The following is a 16130-nucleotide window of genomic DNA, read 5'->3' as shown; positions in this document are numbered from 1 at the left end:
AGATATGCTTCTTTTATCTAGTCATGAATTAGTCGTGGTGCAATAGGGACGCTAAACATGGGATTTGGGCACTCCTCCACTATTCCTCATCATTTCCATTATAATCTCAGCAGCATTAGCACGTGCACTGCGAGAAGGCCCAGACCTGATCTGAAATGGTATACCAATAAGGCAGAACACCTGGCATGAATGGGATCCACCCCAATTTTCAGCCTCAGTGAGTACAAATATTATTCCAGTGTCAAAGAAACAGTGAAAAAAAAACAAATTCAGGCTCAGTATTTTTTAACTATTACAACATAACTATTATAACAGAACTTTCATTTAGCATTCATTATTGTGGCCCAAAAGGTGACAACCCATTGTAAGATCTCAGACAGTTTTGCTTGCAATTTAATGTTGATCATAAGATGATAAAATCTAGGATTTAAACTGGATTGACAATGCAACTTCCTCTGTGGCATATTACTTCCCTGTGGATGCTCACAGTCAAAGCTGGTATAGTAGCATCTCTGGCAGCACGAAGATCTGATCTCAGGAGACAGCACACATACAAATTAAAAGCCCAGAGACATTAACAGTACAAGGTCAGGCACTAGCTTTGCTGCTGATCCTGCATTTTCTTGCTTGCATAGGCACAAGCATGAATAAACACTATAACAATATACAGTATGATTTCTTTGCACAGTGAATTTCCAAGCAATACTTATGCAGAGTAATTCAGCCAAAATATTATTCCCCATCCTAATTTGCTGAAAAGGTTAATTTCTTATGTTCAGCTCTGAAACAAACCAACTATAAATACATAGAAACTCATAGCATTGCCCCTAAACACAGACAGGGCATAGCAAAGCTGTACATAACAGGTGATTTTTGTCTTTAATAATCGTTATATGTCTGCATTTTTCAGTGTTCTTTGATATAAAATGTGTCAAAGATTGCAAAGTGCCGCAATACAGCAGGACCTGGGGGTACTTGTGCATGAAACACAAAAAGATAGTATGCAGGTACAGCAAGTGATCAGGAAGGCCAATGGTATCTTGGCCTTTATTGCAAAGGGGATGGAGTATAAAAGCAGGGAAGTCTTGCTACATTTATATAAGGTATTAGTGAGGCCACACCTGGAATACCTCGTGCAGTTTTGGTTTCCATATTTATGAAAGGATATACTTGCTTTGGAGGCAGTTCAGAGAAGGTTCACTAGCTTGATTCCGGGGATGAGGGGGTTGACTTATGAGGAAATGTTGAGCCTCTACTCATTGGAATTCAGAAGAATGAGAGGTCATCTTATTGAAATGTATAAGATTGAGGGGGCTTGACAAGATGGATGCAGAGAGGATGTTTCTACTGATGGGGGAGACTAGAGCTAGAGGGCATGGTCTTAGAATAAGAGGCCGCCCATTTAAAACAGATGAGGAGAAATTTCCTCTGATGGTTGTAAATCTGTGGAATTCACTGCCTCAGAAAGCTGTGGAAGCTGGAACATTAATAAATTTAATTCAGAAATTCACAGTTTCTTAAACCATAAGGGGACAAGGGGTTATGGGGAGCGGGTGGGGAAGTGGAGCTGAGTCCCTGATCAGATCAGCCATGATCTTATTGAATGGCGGAGCAGGCTCAACGGGTCGTGTAGCCTACTCCTGTTCCTATTATGTTCTTATGTTCTTCATATTGGACAGATACAAAATTTCACAAAGTTCATAATATAAATTGGTAAGTAGCTCATATCGAACAAATGGGATACGTTCATTTAATCATAGTTTATTTAAGTGGTGGAATATATAATTGTGTGAACAAGAAAGAAAGAAAGATGAAAGGCCTTAAGCTATCTAGCCCACCCTCCTATTTAGGCCTATGTACTGGATCTACTCAGATCATTGTCAGCTCCCATTTTCTTTGGCATGCGTGTTTTTCTGGTGAATGAGGAGAGATTCTATCAATTTCTTTATTTTTGTTGCATGCTTCAACCAAGTCGACATTCATTGCGCTATTTGGCAGCTTATATTGTACTGCAATCTTAGATATTGAGGCAATAAAAGTTGCTCAAATACTTGATATTTCCATAGTGCCACTTACATTCAGAAATAAAATGTCTCATTCTTCTACGTTTTGTTCGCAAGTAAAAATGAATCTCACTTAAATTAAATGTCTTTTTTGTACATAATTAGCCAATATAAAGTGATGGATATATATATATATAAATAAATGTGTGTTCAGAAAGAACAGATTCTTAATAAGCACTGAAAGGGGGAAGGGAAGAAAGAACAAAAGGGAAGGTCTGTGATATGTTGGAACACAGGAGAGATTAGAGAGACAAAAGTGATGATGGCCCAAATTCAAATGCTAATGCCGGGAGTTAGAAAAACATTCGTCAAGATAGGTTGTGAATGGTGGGATGATGACCAACTGCCATTAGAGACAAGGAGAAAAAAACAAAGAAACCGACTCTGGGGGGGTGGGGTTGGGGGTGGGGGGAGGGCCGGGGGAAAGGGAGCCAAAGGCTGGCAGCGGTTACATTCTGAAATTTTTGAACTTTATGTTGAGTCCAGAAGGCTGTAAAGTGCCTAAATGAAAGATGAGGTGCTGTTCCACGAGCTTGCATTGAGCTTCATTGGAACAGTGTAGGAGGCCGAGGACAGAGAGGTCAGAGTGGGAATGGAGTGGAGAATTAAAATGACAGGCGACCGGAAGCTCAGGGTCACACTTGCGGACTGAACAGGGATGCTCCGCAAAGCGGTCACCCAATCTACACTTGGTCGCCCCAATGTAGAGGAAACCGCATCGCGAAGAAGTACAAGTAAATCGCTGATTCACCTGGAAGGAGTATTTGGGGCCCTGGATAGTGGGAAGGGAGGAGGTAAAAGAGCAGGTGTTGCATCTCCTGCGCTTGCACGGAAAGGTGCCGTGGGAAGGGGAGGGTGTGCTAGAGGTGACTGCGGAATGGATCAGGGTATCGCGGAGGGAGCAGTCCCTTCAGAATGCTGAGAGGGGAGGGGAGGTGAAGGTGTGCTTGGTGGTGGGATCACGCTAGAGGTGGTGGAGGATGATCCGTTGAATGTGAAGGCTGGTGGGGTGAAAGGTGAGGACAAGGGAAATCTGTCATGGTTCTGAGAGGGAGGGGAAGGGGTGAGCGCAGAGGTGCGGGAAATAGAACAGACACGGTCAAGAGCCATGTTAACCATGGCGGAGGGGAATCCTCTGTTGGGGAAAAAGGAAGACATGTCAGAGGCACTAGTGTGAAAGGTGGCATTGTCAGAGCAGATGCAACGGAGAAAGGAATGGAGTCCTCACAGGATGCAGGGTGGATGTATAGTCCAAATAGCTGTGGGAGTCAGTGGGCTTATAGTGAATACTGGTCAAAAGCCTATCCCCCGAGATGGAGACGGAGAAGTCAAGGAAGAGAAGGGAAGAGTCAAAGATGGACCATGAGAAGGTGAGGGAAGGGTGGAAATTGGATGCAAAGGTGAATGACATTTTCAAGTTCAGGACAAGAGTAGGAAACGGCACCGATACAGTCATCAATGTACTGGAAAAGAGGTGAGGGAGGTGAACCGAGTATGGCTGGAACAAAGAACGTTCCACATATCCCACGAAAAGGCAGGCATAGCTAGGACCTATGCGAGTTCCCATAGCAACATCTTTAATTTGGAGGAAATGAGTGGAATTGAAGGAGAAATTGTTCAATGTGAGCACAAGTTCAGCCAGGCGGAGGGTGGTGGTGGTGAATGGGGACTGGTTGGGCCTCTGCTCGAGGAAGAAGCGCAGTGCCCTCAGGCCATCCTGGTGGGGGATTGGAAGTGTATTTGGTTCTGATCCAAATTTCTACTGCCCATGACCCGACTCACACTAATTCCCGTTCTCCCTTGTTCTTGCTGATCTACATTGGCTCCTGATCCAATAATGCCTAAAATGTAAAATTTGCATCCTCAAATCTCCCCATGGCCTCGCCCCTCCAAATCTGCAACCTCGTCCAGCCCTATAACCCTCAGAGAACTCCGTGTTCCTCTAATTATGGCCTCTTGTGCATTCCCAATGTCCTTCACCCATTTGTTGGTGACCATGCCTTCAGCTGTCTAGGCCCAAGCTCTGGAATTCCCCATAAACTTCTCTGCCTCCCTGTCCTCCTTTATAAAGTTCCCTAAAACCTTCCTCTTTGGCAAAGCTATTTGTCTCATATCCTAATATTTCCTTATATGGCTTGGTGTCGAATTTAACTGTTAACGCTCCTGTGAAGCACCTTGGGACTTGTTAACTACGTTAAAACTGCTATATAAGTGAAACTTCTTGTAGTTTTTGATGGCTAGAATTGACTTTTAATCAGTGAACTGGGTTTTCTATCTTGCTCATTACATTACAAAAACATAAGGCAGCCGAATTTGGTCAAGGCCTCCGCCTGCCCAAGTGCCGGACGGTACTTTGGGCGGGATATTCATGGCCGAGGTCCCTCGAAGGTCGGCGGGCGGCAAATGAACATATGCCACCAATCTGGGTGGCAGCGGGTGAGATGTCTCATTCTCGGCAGCAGAGGCATTTGCCACCCAAGTGCCGCCGAGGATGGAGTCAGGCCCACGGAGGGCCAAACAGCTGAAAAAAAAATCAGGAACTTTTAAAAAAAAAACTATCAGAAGACCTTCAGGGGACCCCACCCAGGTAAGTCGCTGTGAAAAAAAAATATATAAAATGTTCACTAACCTATTTTTCAGAATCTTCATACATACCGTCAGGTACAAACCAGCCTCCAGTCAGCGGTCCATCCCTGTTCTGGTGCCGAATCCCGCCCACATGAATATTGGAGCTCGGCGGGTGCTCAGTTGTGCCACTTGGCTCTCCCCTCCCGCCCGCTCCAGGCCATGTCGAAAGTGGCACTGGGCGGATCTTGCAAAGGAATGTCGGCAGCAGTGGATGGTGAGAAGATCAATTTTGGCCCCGGGACTAGGGAGGATGCAGTACAAGCAGGGCAAGTGTTTGAGTAGTTCTACACCCCAGGAATTTCTACTCTTGCTGCATGCACCACTTAAATATTGCATAAAAAATCCCAAAGTCATTGAAAATGATCATTTCTGAACTGTTCCACATGTTAATTCACTTGTCAGTAGCAATCACTTGCCCCAGATATGAAGAAAAATGAGAGAAGCTTAAGCTTTACAGTCTACGAAGGAGGTTTAGGGGGAAAGTTTATGAGGATATTAAAACTTTAAAACCCACCTTATTAAGCTTTCGATTACCCCTCCTAATCTTTCTTTCATTAGCTTGGCATCCATTTTCCTGGCACCTCCCTGAAGCAACATTTTCTACATTAGAGACATTATACAATTGTAAAGTTGTCAATTTTATTTCAAATTCAACAATGGCCTAGTTCTCAAACTTATTAGTCACTGTCTCAATAGCAAACTGCTTAGCAGGGTCTAAGATTTTCTCGGAAATTAAAGTATGCAACAGCTATGCATGGACACAAATCCAAGATGATGAATATCAAGAAGTGCATGTTCCATCAAATCTTAAATGTAACAACCATAAGGAAGTGCATTAAAAGGAGTGAGAACACCAGGTTATGGGGTTATGGGAAGTGGGTAGAAAAGTGGACCCGAGTCCATGATCGGATCAGCCAAGATCGTACTAAATGGCGGAGCAGACTCGAGGGGCCGGATGGCCTACTCCTGCTCTTAATTCTTATGTAAAAGGTAGTATTGGCTCTTCCCACCTACTTGAAAACAAATGAGTGCAGTAAGTTGCCAGAACAATGGCCGTGCCATTTTATTACAGGCAAGCGTGAAGTTCTGCACGTGGAAAAAAAAACTGGCAACATCAATGGTGTAAAATTAACTACAGATGAAGTTGAATGGGATCATGGGATCTTAGTACACCACAACACAACATTGCCAATCGCTATGGAGCAGCAAATGCTAAATTATGTAGCCAAAACAGTAGAGTACATGTCAGAGGAAGTCTTGCACAAAGTGAATAGTGCTCTGGTAAACCCTCACCTGGATTAGTCCATTTCTGGTCATTGAGACACAAGGGAGGCATTAAATTATTGTAGCCCATGCAGAGAAGAGCCATACCTAGCATTGGAAAACTGAGGTGTAAGGAAAGATTGAATTTGGGCTTTTTAGTCAGGAAAAAGGTGACAGAGAGGCAACCTTATGGAAGTCTATAAAACAGTAAATAGTACGGTTAATGTAGGTCTGTAAAATTGTGATCAATTTGAGAGAGTAGGATAAGGAAACATGTTTAAATGAGTGAACAGCAAACTTAGAACTGATGTCAGGCAATTCTACTTCACACAAAGCAGTCAACACATGGAATGGCCTCCAAGTGGAGCAGTGGAGGTGAAAACCGTGATATAATGGAAGAAACAACTGGATGCTATGACAAGAGACTGGTCTTTCTGAATGGATAAGCAAAGTTGAGGCAAATCACTTTCCTCATCTGTAGTTAACTTGCGATATTCCATTTTCTGTTTGCTCAAAGAAGCATGGCATATGAAAAATTTGCAAAATTTATGGCATAAATAAATGTATATGCATTATCTATTACCTGTAATTTTCTCTGCTATCTCTTGTGATTGATGAACTTCTGCCTTTAACTACCTGGCGGCATCTTCTATGAGGCGTCCATTGAAAGGCAGCATAGCTACTAGTGTGGCTACAAAGTACACTCAAGAACTGCAGGCGTACAGTTAGCCTGTTACTTAGATCTTCAGTTAATTCTTATGGGCTTGTAGCAGTAGCACTGTTGTCCTGTAAAGAAAATCATTCTCCTGTGAAATAGTTGCTCCAAACTGTATTGGCAGGATCTACTATTACTTGTGTACGACTTCCTGATGACACAGAACTATGACTGCCATGAAGGCCAACTGACACATCCTGGGATACTTCACACTTCCATTGCTGGCAGGCAAGTCCGCACTATGCCCACTGATCTGTGAACTCAGAAAATGCTGGGCGCCTATGGTGTTACACCAACAGCAAAATCACACGTTCTTAAGCTCGGACATTTGCTGCTCACCAAGGACATCACTTATAATGGTTAGAGGGCTTCTCAGCAGATGGTGCACACTCTCAGAATGTGGACTACGAGGATGTAACATGTACTTCCTTAATTACCAGATTTGCAAGGAGGTAGCCTGGAATATTGATTAATCAAAGCATCGCTGTCACAATGTCCTAATCTCTTCTATTTGTAATAGGCTTTAAAATGATCTTGGTTCCTGTATATCTGGGATTGTGAATTATTGGAGACAGGCAATGCATTCTTACAAGAAGTGCAAGATGATTTGGTTTTATTCACCTCCATAAGCAAGTTTCACTTTTATGTTCCGCCCATTCACTTTAATGGTCTTTTAGCTTGTGTTTGTTGGGTCAGGAAAAAGGCTACAGTGCCACCTCTGGAGCAGGTAAGAATAGCATGCATCGTTACATTACCTATTGATTTCAATGTACTGCGGTCTCAATAGCATTACCAACTCAAGGATTTGAATACATTACTAACAGATTGGCCATGGCATTACTCGAAGTGAGTCATTACACTTAGCTGAATTGGAGAGTTGAGGGGGCTGAATTGAGTGCGCGCGCGCAGCAGGGCCTATGAACAGTGGTGATACGGTGAAGAGGTTGGAGGATGGGAATATTTGGCAAGAGCTGAGGCATTCAAGTACCATGTGTGTCCAGGTTATGTGGGTGGAATTGTGCTCCCCCACCCCCCTACTTGTAATGTCACACAAATATAAATGTTAAAACTGAAGGCGAGAAGTCTGTAAATGGGCTGTTGCAGCTAAATTTAGTGCACTTGTGTCAGAAAGCAGTACGGGAACCCATTTGTAATATATTACACTTGCATTTTACCTTGTGGGTAATTTTGGATATGGCTGAGTCACAGCAGGCCATCCTCCCATTACTGTAGAATTCAATCCTATAATGTTACAGTAATACTCATGTCCTATTCATCACATCACACTTCAGGTGTTTTCATCTTTTTGATTTATAAAGAGAAGACTTGAGTCAAACAGCAACAAATCAAAACTTACTTGGTATGGAACATACAAAAACAAGGAATCCTAAACCTACCAATCAGGACGTGTTAAATCAAAAAGGTGAGCAGTGAGGGAAATCTATCCATGAAATGAATGAGAAACTGAACCAATCAAATCACAAAATAATTTTACAAAAGGTTTTTCAGTCACCATTTGTTTTCCTACAGCAAGCCCAAAACAAAAAGGTAAGAAACATTGAAAATATATCTTCATGTAATCGCACCAAGTCCCGCTCACCCATCACCCCCGTGCTCGCTGACCTACGTTGGCTACCTGTTAAGCAATGCCTCGATTTCAAAATTCTCATCCTTATTTTCAAATCCCTTCATGGCCCTGCTCCTATCTCTAATCTCCTCCAACCTCTCTCTCTCTCTTATCTTCTCCCCCCCCCACCCCCCAAAAGATGTCTGCACTCCTCTAATTCTGCCCTAGAGCATCCCCGATTATAAATCACTCAAGGCCGTGCCTTCTGCTGCCTAGGCCCCAAGCTCTGGAACTCCCTCCCTAAATCTCTCCGCCTCTTTCCTCCTTCAAGACTCTTAAAACCTCTCTCTTGTGACCAAAAGCTTGGTCAGTGAGCTAATTTCTACTTATGCGGCTCAATGTCAAATTTTTTATCTCATAAAATCTTATTGAAATGGAAAAAGATTGCAAAGTGCTGCTGTACAGCGGGACCTGGGGTACTTGTGCATGAAACACAAAAGGTTAGTATACAGGTACAGCAAGTGATCAGGAACGCCAATGGAATCTTGGCCTTTATTGCAAAGGGGGATGGAGTATAAAAGCAGGGAAGGCTTGCTACAGTTGTACAGGGTATTGGTGAGGCCACACCTGGAATACTGCATGCAGTTTTGGTTTCCATATTTACAAAAGGATATGCTTGCTTTGGAGGCAGTTCAGAGAAGGTTCACAAGGTTGATTCCGGAGATGAGGGGGTTGACTTATGAGGAAAGGTTGAGTAGGTTGGGCCTCTACTCATTGGAATTCAGAAGAGAGGTGATCTTATCGAAACGTATAAGATTATGAGGGGGCTTGACAAGGTAGATGCAGAGAGGATGTTCCTACTGATAGGGGAAACTAGAACTAGAGGGCATAATCTTAGAGTAAGAGGTCACCCATTTAAAACAGAGGGGAGGAGAAATTTCTTCTCAAATGGTTGTGGATCTATGGAATTCGCTGCCTCAGAGCTGTGGAAGCTGGGACATTGAATAAATTTTAGACCGAGACAGTTTCTTAAACGATAAGGGAATAAGGGATTATGGAGAGCAGGCAGGGAAGTGGACCGGAGTCCATGATCAGAGCAGCCATGATCATATTAAATAGCGGAGCAGGCTTGAGGGGCCATATGGCCTACTCCTGCGCTTATTTCTTATGTTCTTATAATACTCCTGTGAAGCACCTTGGGATGTTTCACTACATTAAAGACACTATATAAATACAAATTGATGTTGATAATGTTAAAAGATTTTCACAATAAATTCCTATTTTCGGGGGGGGGGGGGGGGGTTGGGTCAGTAAAAACTATTTCCTCTTGAATTTGAAATCCTTCAGCACCTACAATTTTAAAAAAAACAAACATCACAGCATTGCACACATCACATCTGTGGTATCAGCACATACATTACATGCTGTACATGCTATACTATTTACAATCCTGATGCCAGAAAATTTCAGATCTCAATCACATCGATTACTCAAAATGATGTGTATAAAGTACATGTTTTCATGTTATCACTAGTAGGCATTTAATGGTTTTGCTTCTGTGCTTACAAGGCCTTTCCTTCAGCTCGAATTGACTCTCTCCGTACATCAGCAGGTTGGGGTCACAAATGCTTTGGGCAGAAGGGGTCATCAATCTGGAAATAGTAGCGCCAACCCAATAGTCAACCTGGTGCTATGGTGCAGGAGATCCCTGCAGTACAGAAAGACTAATATTATGAGGGCATGAATCTTAAATTCCTTACATCATCATGCTCACCCACATGAGATTCAGATTTGGGCCCAAGCAGGCTAAAATAAACAGTAAAATGTTGTAGTTTGAGAGGCAGCTATTTGTGAATCTTAATTAACTGAGGAAACATAGAAAATAGGTGCAGGAGTAGGCCATTCGGCCCTTCAAGCCTGCACCGCCATTCAATGAGTTCATGGCTGAACATGCAACATCAGTACCCCATTCCTGCTTTCTCGCCATACCCCTTGATTCCCCCTAGTAGTAAGGACTACACAGTTGGATGCTAGATTGGCCTGGGAAATATAAATGGCCTTTACTCATTCTTAACTTTTCCAATACAGATGATAAAAATTCACTCACTACCACAAACAAATTCTATGACCAATATGACCATGGCCATTAGAAATAAGGGCATGGAAAAGCACACAATAGAGTTCAATTTTGGGCAGTTAGCATTAATATACTGGCCTTGGAGGGAACTTTGTGCTAACTGATAATGATACATAAAATGAAGGCACTTAATTATGATGAAAGACTGTAAACTTGGGTTATGAGACGAGATGCCTTGATTCGGGTGTTTAACGTAATGAAGAAAACTGGCTAGCTAGATGAAACATGAATTTTCCCTCCATCAGGGAATCTGGAACAAAATGACTTAATTAGAAATAAGCCAGTTCAAAGTAAATCCAGGAAAAATATCTCCAAAGGGTTATGAAAACACACTGCCCCAGAAGACCACAGATACATAAATCAAGTCAAGTGTTTAGAAGGGAGACTAAGGGAGTGAGGTTATTATGGGATAGGAGAGGTGATTATGCAATTTGGTGCTCCCAAATGGGAATCAGTGCTTGCATAGAGTGCCACATCATTGAATCACCCTGAGAAAGTATAACGAAATGAGATTAAAAAGATAGAGAGATTTTCTGCATATTCATAGTCAATGGGTAGAAAATCTAACCCTATAACAAAATCGTAACTGTATTAAATTATAAGGAGAAATATTTAAGTATTAGATTCTTCAAAAATAAGTTATGAAAGCATTGACATAATTATGACATTCTATGTCAAAATGACAATGTGACATCAACGCAAAAACACTGAACTGCATTAGAATTTATGCACTTCATCAGACTGGTTTAATGGAGGCATATTTTGGCTATTGGATTGTGCAATGAGATGCTTCTCTTTGAAAAATGGATTTAGAAACGCAACCCCCTTTCCACAAACATCCAATAAACAAGTAACAGAAATAACACTGAGGTTCAACACAGCAAACTTAAAACACATTTCACCGAAATCGATTTTTCACCTATTTGAGGCACGTAGTTATTCTCATTTGCCTATTTTTTCCTCCCAGAGCAACTGTTTATTATCTGAAGGACTGGAATAAGATTTTTTAAATCAGCCTTCCAAAAATTATTTTGGTGCAATCTTAGCAACCTACAGTAAAACAGCTCAACATTCAAAAAATTGTCAATTTCAGATTCAAGAGTTGTTCGTGCCATGTAGTCTTCTTTCTTCATAGAACCCAGTTATTTAGTTTTCTTAGTTTCTTTTAGGTTTTAATGTTTCTGGTGTATCAGTCTGTGTTCCAACTGACAAACTTCCTTGTGTAGTATGGAGAACTCCACCCCAAGCAGGAGAGAGAACAGTTTTAGCACAAACAGGTAACTTTCAGGAAAATGTTTTTCTTCAGACTATGTTAAGTGCTTGCAATATTTATCTTGGCAATTTTTTCCCCCTACTTTATCTGTAAATCCTTTTCTTCCCACTCTATACTATCTCCTTTTTAAAACAGCTGATTGTCTGAACAGGTGAACTTGAGATGACAGAAGCAATCTGCCAATGGTGAAAGAAATTGTTCCAATGAGGTGACATGGGATAGAGGTTGCTGCAAACACTTGCAACCTGCATAAACCTCAGTATGCCTTCCAAATGCAGTAAGGAACAGCTTTTGATCTTATAAAGTGAAGAGCTAAGAGAATGGGAACTTTTATAGCACAATTGCAGCAGTCAAGAAAAGAAATTAATTAATGGTCACACAACTCCTGACGTGATCCCCGAGCAGCGTAAACCTCGTGGACAACCTGGTAAAATGGTAAGTTCAGCTCAAAATTATTTTAATAGGTTCTTAAGGTCATAATGGCCTGAATTGTTACCCGCACCACTGCGTGTCGGTCTGTTCAGCGATGACATACCCGAAAGTAGTATGGCGGCAGGAAGACAGCAGGGTCCTAACCCGCTGTCAATCATTTTAAGTTCAACATCCATCCCGTCTGTTGAGCGCCAGCAAAATTTTGGCCAAAGTCTTTAATGCAATACTAAAAAGACACTATTGGAAAAGATTGAGTATGGAATTGGAAGGGTAGGAAATGGAAATAAAACAGATTAGAAATGAGGGGGAAAAAAAGTAAAGGGCAATTTGTTAATGTTTGGGAGTGGGTTGCAGTATCTCACAGGGTTCTATACTGGAATGCTCTTCACTGTGTACATCAGTTTTGTGCATATAGGGCAAGAGAGTGGTGTCCAAATTTACAGGCATATTAAATAATTGAGGATCAAAGGGGAATATTGATGAGGTGGAAATTAATAAACGACAGATGAAATTCAATCCGTGATACATTTCAGCAGGAGGAGAGAGGTTGAGTAATGTACACGAGCAAAGGGATTGAGGGGGGAGGAACGCGGGGGAGGAAAGAGGAGTTCAGATTTACAAGACATTAAAAGCAGCACTTCAAGTGGATAAGGCCATAAAAGCTAATGGAAGATTGGGTTTTGTGCTAAGAGATACAGAATATAAAATATGTAATGTTGACTATCAAACCACAATAAGACCAGTTGGAATAGTGTCCAATTTTGGACTCTACACTACAGGATTGATGTTGAGGCAATAAATATTTAGACTTGTAAAATTGTAAACAGCAATTCAGGGGTGATCTGTTAGAGGGGTTTAAAATTATGAAGGAATGGATCAGGATGGTTTCCAGTGGTTGAGGGGTCTAGAACAAGAGAACAGGAGAAAGGTTTTTTTTTGCACAAATTGATGATTATGAATGCCCTACTGGCTTTAGTGACTGAAGCAGAGACATTTAAGATGGGTTAGCTAAGTGGTTAAAGAAAAGGGGAATAAAGGGATATGGGAACATGGTGGCCACATGGGATTAGGACGACTGCTCAGGTGGAGAAGAAACACCAACAGAGATTGGTTGGGACAAATGATCTGTTTTCAAACAAGGACCTGGATTAAGTGGTTGCCGAGTAAACCTGGCACACCACACTGGACTTTGGAAATCTAATCATCAGCTGCATCTGCCAGGTATCTCGAACAGATAGTCTCAATCTTTGTGATAAAGTCCACAAGCTCCTTGCTCTTGTTACCTTCATTTCCCATTTTTCATCTCTTTCCACCACCCCTCCCTCCCTCTAAAACATTTCTGCTTCGGAAAAGCATAAGTGACTAGGAAAATAAGACAAATATTAAATTCCCCTCCACATGGCTGCATACTGACATGCAATATTAGACCAGAGGAACAAACTCACTGATTGAAAATAAACTGGAGGTTCAACTAGGACATATGTACACTGAATCTCGAACACTGCAGCAAATGTTTCACAAACCAGTTTAGACAGCTTAAAATTTTAGAATTCAGTTTTATTTAGCTCACTTACTGACATCCATAATGGTACAGACCAAGTTCAAAAAAGCAGTAGTAATGATCACCAATATTTGAGTCAGTAGTTTTTTTTTGTCTTGTCAAACTCTTTACATTTTCAGAAATAACAGAAGGTGGTTCCACATTTAAATTCCACCACTTATTTTTGGATCAAGTATGATCAATAGTTTGTGGATCTAGCTGCTTCTATCAGAAAATGTTTAATGAAATAAGACCTGGTTGACAGAAAAGTTGTTCACCAGCAAGGCACAAAGTATTTGGACTAAGTGTAAATAATCCTTTATCAATTGTTGGTTATCAGGGTCCTAATTACCTCTTACAGGAAGTACAAAGAGGATAAATTTATTTGAAAGAAAACCAACATGGATAATCTAAAAAGCAAGCATACATACATTTGTTGACCCAACGTACAACAAAAATTAATGTTTTAGTTACTTTATAAATGCCTTTTTTGTTACATCATTTAATCTCAGTAAAGGTTGTAAAGTTTTTTTTATACTTGTATCTGTAGGTCAAATAACCAAAAATAAACTTTACATAAATTCATCTGTATAATTAGTGCATACAACCAATAATCTTGGCCCACGTCACTCAAATGCACAAAATAGCCCCAGAATTGACAATTTTTCTTTAGGTCCCTGCGTTTAGTCCGCAATATTCTTGGGACCTCTGCAACGGTTTTAACAGTATAAAATCTATTAGTAGTGATTGTGGTCCTGTATCATGTCAAAGAATGCATGCATGCACTTCAAATCCATTTTGCTTTATATAGCTGAATTTCTGACCTACCTAGAATATGAATTAAATGCCAAATTTGGTCAAATGTATGCACATCTACAAGTAACATCACTAGTTTACACTGAAAACTTTCTAGAAACCAGCACTAAAAATGTAAAGCATCTACAGACAATTCACAAAATGCTAACGGTCACAGATATCTCATGGATACATTTTACCACCATAATATAGGACTACATAAAAGAGCAGGTTCAAAACAAAAATCTTAACAGTCAGAAGAACTTAGTTAACATTTAAAATTCATCATCTGCAAATGAGCAAAAAGTTTGAGATTTGAATTCTAATACTATACTAAACCAAAATGCAATCGTTAGAAACAGCCCATGAGGTGGTATCCTGAACATTGAAAGCATCTGAAGTAGATCTCAATTACTTGACCTAAAATGAATGCTGTCAGAAAACAGCTTTAAAAAAAATAAAACCCCAAACATTCTTCTATAGCAATGTAAACTCAAAAAGTACCTTTGTTTCTGGAACCATTAACCAGAACTCTCCAATCTTTATTACAAGTTTCTACGTTACAAAAGAAAGGTTACCCTTTCCCTCAAGTTGACTAGACTTTTGTGGTGGAGCATATGGGTGCTCAAATACTCCTAAGTTCTATCAACACTGCCTAAGCCACTGCAGTTATAGTCAGTGATATGTCTGTTCACACTGCTTTTCCCAAAGAATACATATACAAATGTTAACTCTTATTTACAAACAAAAGCTCATTTTGTTTCAGCTTAAAAGTGTATAAAACTTTGGCACTACCTTTAAGGCAATGCATAACAAAGACTGTTGGTACTTTATCTGCTGTAAAAAGCAGTGAATAAACTGGTAAAAGGCCTTCTGAAATAGAGCAGTGCGCTCTCAATCACGGTGTGAAAACAAATAATAGTTAGCTTAAAGCATTCATGCTACATTCTGCTAAGCAAAGTATCTTATACAATTAGAAAGGCATGCAGAATTAACAAAGGCAGAAAAAGAAGTGTGTGTGTAATCAGCCATTTCTTAGGTAATCGAGGCACCCATCTTTCCTCCTCTGAAATGAATAGTTCTAAGACTAGAGAAGGCCTTAGGATAAAAAACTTGCAAAATGTTTTACAATAAACATTGCTACAGTTACAGGCATACATACAAATTAGACACAAATGGTCAATGTCAACTACTCTAATTACTTAAATTTACAAGACAAACATAAATAAAGCTGTTACAACTGGCAAATTGTACAGTACTGGTCCACCAATCAGTATATCTTCCCTTATTTATATCCAGAAGCAGACAGTTTCAAGTCGACTGAATAGTTATCTTCAATCTGCAACAAAATTAAGTCATATTAAAGATTAATATATCAGTTTAAATAAAATATATCCATTTAAAACAATCCAAAATCTTGCAGACATCCCCCTTACTGAAATGATTAGTTAGAAGTTGTACTTTGCATAGGTTGCACGATTATTTTAAAGACTGCATTTCTGATCTATTTAAGTCATAATTCTGGAAATTTTTAAAATGCCAATTATGCTACTTTAATAATCCTTAAATTATGATATTAAATTCATAACTTTTAGTTTACAAGGCAGTTTATAAATCTCAGGAAACAAGTGTGTTGGTACATGATCATGGTAATGAATGACAGGGCATTGATATTCCCTACAAGATCCTATTTTTAGCCAAGTTGTCTTGCAAAAAA

The 16130-nt window shown here is 40.4% G+C and overlaps 1 protein-coding gene across 1 annotated transcript in view; it reads right to left on the bottom strand.

Annotated features, from left to right (window-relative positions):
* Window positions 1–13614: 13614 nt before the first annotated feature.
* gnai1 (guanine nucleotide binding protein (G protein), alpha inhibiting activity polypeptide 1) overlaps window positions 13615–16130 on the bottom strand; it is a 48019-nt gene continuing 45503 nt past the window's right edge. Inside the window, exon 9 of the mRNA XM_070897361.1 lies at window positions 13615–15752. The gene's annotated coding sequence lies outside the window, so the exon portion shown is untranslated. The remainder of the gene's footprint in view (window positions 15753–16130) is intronic.

This window comes from Pristiophorus japonicus, chromosome 13 (assembly GCF_044704955.1).
Source record: "Pristiophorus japonicus isolate sPriJap1 chromosome 13, sPriJap1.hap1, whole genome shotgun sequence".
Classification (NCBI taxonomy): domain Eukaryota; kingdom Metazoa; phylum Chordata; class Chondrichthyes; family Pristiophoridae; genus Pristiophorus; species Pristiophorus japonicus.
This window is presented reverse-complemented; position numbering and strand designations above follow the sequence as displayed.